The sequence below is a fragment of the Elephantulus edwardii genome, unplaced genomic scaffold (assembly GCF_000299155.1).
Source record: "Elephantulus edwardii isolate Elephantulus edwardi_28Jun2011 unplaced genomic scaffold, EleEdw1.0 scaffold00043, whole genome shotgun sequence".
Classification (NCBI taxonomy): Eukaryota; Metazoa; Chordata; class Mammalia; order Macroscelidea; family Macroscelididae; genus Elephantulus; species Elephantulus edwardii.
Window position 1 is genome coordinate 945,951 of NW_006399793.1, and position 5,135 is coordinate 951,085.

Genomic DNA, 5,135 nt, shown 5'->3' on the forward strand with positions numbered 1-5,135 from the left:
GGGATGGGTGTGTCAGAGGCGGCGTGGTTGGCTCAGGATAGAGCAGGGGTTAGGGCTGTTGTGCATAATGTCGCTATGAGTCGGAAACGACTCGACGGCACATAATAACAACAACAACCACCAAGAATGATGCCTTTCTCCAAGAACGTAGTTCCCCTGATAACATGCCTGAAGTATGTGAGAGGAAGTATTATCATATTTAACTCCATGAAAGCTGACTGACTTTACTTAAAAAAGAGATTTGATTTTTCTTTTGGCAGGCCTTGGTGTGTTTTCAGAAATATGACTATTCAAATAGATTATTTCTTTCTAGCATTTCTTATTTAGTGTCCAACATTTATATGCTTGTGAGATGATTTAACTAGCATGTCTTAAATCAGGTGCACCTAATTTAATCCTAGCTTTACTAGCCTTTTTCTATGACACTTAAAAATTTCTTTGTAGCACTTCTAGAAAACAAAAATAAAGTGGTAGGCATAGCACTCTATGACTTCAAAACCTACAACATGGCTGTACTAATCAAAATAGCATGGTACTGGTACAATGACAGGAACATAGATCAATGGGACAGAATTAAGAACCCAGAAACGAATCCATCCTGCTTCTAAGCAGTAACACGATTGCATGTTCTTCAAAACAGATTTATTTACTTGTTCTTTAGGTATTTCAAAGAATAACCAGTACTCTTCACCAAGACCATAAGCCAAAGGTATTGATTCTTATTCTGCCATATTTTTTAATTTTCTGACATATGGAATGCATTTGAAAAGACTGTGACTTGTGCCAGGCTTGCATTCTTTCTCCACACTACTCAATTGTTGCTGAAAAAAATTAAACACACATTCAAGAAGTTGAACTATCTGAAGAAGAATCAGGAATTAAGCTTGAAGGAAGACTCCTTAACATCTTGTGTTATATAGATAACACAAGATTGTAGAAAACGAAGAAGGCTTAAATCCTTGTTAAAGAAAACACATGTTTTCAACATACATTATATCTCAACATTAGGAAAACAAAAATCCTCACCACTTTGCCAAGAGTCTACAGCACAATTGATGGAATAAAGAGTAAAATTATCAATTACCTTATTTTATGTAGATTCATAATCAATACATAGGTAAAAGTAATCACGAAATCAAAAGGTGTGTTGCATTGGGAAAATCCTTTGTTAAGGATCTTTCCAAAGTACTAAAGAGCAAAAATGTCAGATTAAAGAACAAGGTGTACCTGATGCAAGCCATGGCATTTTCAATTATTTCCTATACATTTAAAAGTTGGACAATGAATAAGAAAAACAAAGTAAAGATGGTTGCCTTTTAATTGTGTTGGTGAAGGGTAATCAATATTCCCATATAATGTATACAAAACAAATAAAATCTGGCTTAGGGTAAGTGCAGCCATGCTGCTCTTTAGTATCAAGAATAGTGAAAATTCATCTTACATAATTTTGTAAGTTACTAGGAAGCTTGTAATTTTGGGGGGGGGAAACCCTCATATCAAGAAGAGGATCGGAAGAAGAGGAGAATACTATTAACCAGTTTTATGAATATAGTGACTCCAACAATCGGCTTGAGTATATCAAAGACCATTAGGTTGGTACAGAGTATGGCAAGGTTTGATATGAATTGCAACAATAACAACAACAATATTACCATTTAAATAGATTTTTATGATAGATACTTATCTGTAATTTTCATTAATTTCTTTGCAGAATTAAGACTGACCCACTGAATTTCAATGCATCCTACACTTTAGAGCAACTGAATAAATGTAAAGATAGGCCTTACGCCTCACTAGTCAAACTGTGTTTCATGTTTCATGTAGATATCATTGACCAAGTGCCTTAGCATTTTTTATTCTCTGTATTCTAATTTATATTTAAAAAAAATAAGTTGTTTAGTATTGTCAAGTCAGTTCTGATTTATAGATACTTGGTGCATAAAATAATGAAACATTGGCCTGTCCTGTGTCATCCTCATAATGATAGGTATATTTGAGCCCATTATTGCAGCTATTATGATCTTGTTCAGGATCTTACTCTTTTCCTGTGAACTATCTACTTTTACAAAGCATAATATTCTTCTCAAAGGATTGATTGAAGTTGTCATGGACTTAGCTTTACTTGTATCCAGAATCAATAGTCGTTAAAGAAATCCAACAGCATATGGCATTGAATAAATTTGCTGCAAAGAACCTCTTTAAATGACTGCAGATTAAGTTCATTACTTAGAGAACTAAAGTGAACCTGAACTAATTTATGGTGTATTTTTGAATCTTCTTAAATGTGTGTGTGTGTGTAAGTTGAACTAAATAAAGAAGACCAAAGAAGAAATGATGCCTTTGAATCATTCTGCTGGGGAAACAGAGTGAATATATCATGGATTTATAAAAAATAATTTATCTTGAAAGAAGTGCAGCCATAATGCTTTGTGAAGTAAGGGTGACTAGACTTATTCTCATTATTCACAAAAGTTGGGTATGTTATCAAAGGGACATCCTAGAAAAGGACTTAAAGGTAAAGAAAAAGCATATTAAAAAAAATAGGAACAATAAACAATATTATGATAACTTTAGAAAAAGCTCATATTGTCAAGGATTTGATTTTAATTGTATCCTCTACCAACAGTAACAACTATCAACATGCATAGCAGCAGTCAAGAAACAAAAAAATGTGTTGCACTGGGGGGAAAATATGCTGTCAAGGTCTTTGTTAAAGTACTGAAGAACAAGGAGCTCAGTTTAAAGATGAAGGTGCATTTAATCCAAGTCTTGATATTTCCAATTGTATGCATGTGAAAACTGGAAAATGATACAGACGATCAAAGAATTGATGCCTTTGAATTCTGTCATTGGCAAAGATAATTTAAAATGGCATGGACTGCCAAGAGAGCAATCAAGTCTGTCTTGAAGGATGTGTGGTTATGGTGTTCCTTAGAGGCAAAGATAGTGAGAATCCATCTCATGTACCTTGGGTATGCTATCAGGAGAGGGCTAACATACACCAAGATATCTCTAATCAAAAGGTAAGATTTGGAGAAGACTCAAAAACAAAGAGCAATTTGAAGATCACACGAAATTCTGTACATTAAATGAGGAACGTTTAAAGAGAATGAGTGAAGGATAAGAAGACCGTCAATGAGATGCACTGCGATAGTAATTACAGCAAAAGGATCAAGCAGGATTTGGTCTGTTGTACATAGTGCCATCATGAGTCAGAATTGACTTGAGGGCACCTAACAATGAAAATAGTATGTTCAAAGTACTTTAGAGAAAAAAAAATCTGACCATCTCTGCCTTTAAGGCACATACTAGCTTACAGATTTGTTTTATTCATCAAGTAAAAAATCAAATGGTATGCTCAATGTCCTTGCTATTGATAGCCGACATAATAATTCAAGGACATTGAATTTTGTGCTCCTTTATACATTGCCTAGCTTTCACATGCACATGAAGTTATTGAAAAAACTGTAACATGACATAGTAAAAAGCTTTAGAAACTAACATTGAAAAAGAGCATGGCCTGGGACATGTGCAGATTTGTCCCCAAAATTACATTTGTTCTTTTAATGTTTTAATGAATTATTTGCAGTAAATTTGTCCAATAAAATAACACAGCTTGATTTCTTGATTGCTGCTTTCATGGGAATTAATTGTGGATACAAATAAAACTAAATAATTAGCAACTTCAATATTTTCTCCACTTATCATGATGTTTCTTATTAATTAAAAAAGGATAGATTTTTGTTTTATTTTCTTTAGAAGGTAATCCATACTAAAGGCATTGGTCTTCATCAGTAAGTGCTTAAAAATCTCTTTACTTAAAATAAAAACATTGTGTAAATTACAAAATGAGCAAAGGACATGGAAAGAATTTTCACGAGGAACATTTTCAGATGGCTAATAGACACATGAAGAAATGCTCCAAATCACTGGCAATAGGAAAGATGCAAACCAAGTTTAATAGGACAGCAAGTAATAAATGCTGGAGAGGATGTGGTGGTATAGGAACTCTTATACACTATGGGTGGGATTGTAAAATGGTACTACCACTCTGGAAGGCAGTTTTGCTTTCCCTCAGAAAGCTGAACACAGAAATTTCATATTATCCAGCTATTCCACTGCTTGGAATGTACCCTGAGAAAATGAGAACTGAGGCTTGTGAGAATTGGAGAAATGGGAATGGAGACTTCTACACTAATGTTCATAGCAGTGTTATTAACCATCATAAAAATATGAAAACAGCCTAAATGTCCAATCACATTTGAATGGATGGAAAAATTATGGTACATTCACACAGTGGAATACTACACAGCATGCAGGAGCATGTTTTATAAATTGCTACCTAACTTGGAAGGGACTGGAGAACATTGTGCTAAGTGAACTAACTTAGTCCCTTAAGGACAAACACTATATAAGACCATTACATGGTCTTACAGAAACTTTGTTGCTGTTGTTATATGCCATTGAGTCACTTGCGACTCATAGTGACCCTATATACAACAGCCCTAAACCCTACTCTATCCTGTGCCAACCGCACTGTCTCTGATACACCCATTCCTATTACCCCAGTCACTGAATTAATCCACCATATAGAGGGTCTTCCTCTCCTACACTGTCCTTCCACCCTCCAAAGCATGATGTCCCTCTCCCAGGACTCCCTCTCTCCACAACATGTCCAGAGTATGTCAGACGAAGCCCCAGAATCCTTGCCTCCAAGGAGGAGCCAGGTTTAACCCTCTCCAAGATGAATCTTTTGTTTTCTTAGCAGTCCATGGTACTCTCAACACCCTTCTCCAGCACCACAGCTCAAAGGCATCAATTCTCCTTCTATCCTCTTTAGTCATTGTCCAACTCTCTGATGCATAGCAAGTGATTACAAAGACCATGACCTGTATGAGATGCACCTTAGTCTCCAGAGTGAGGCCATTGCTCTTCAATACTTTTGAGAGGTCCCTAACAGCAGACTTTCCCATTGCAATATGTCTTTTAATTTCCTGGCTACTGGTGCCAAGAGTGTTGACTGTAGCAGAGAGCTCTGGTGGCCTAATTTTTGACTCATGTACTTATAACTTGTTAGTCAAATTTGTGTCTTCTAGATTGCAACACCCCCATGATACATCTTCAAGGATATGAAC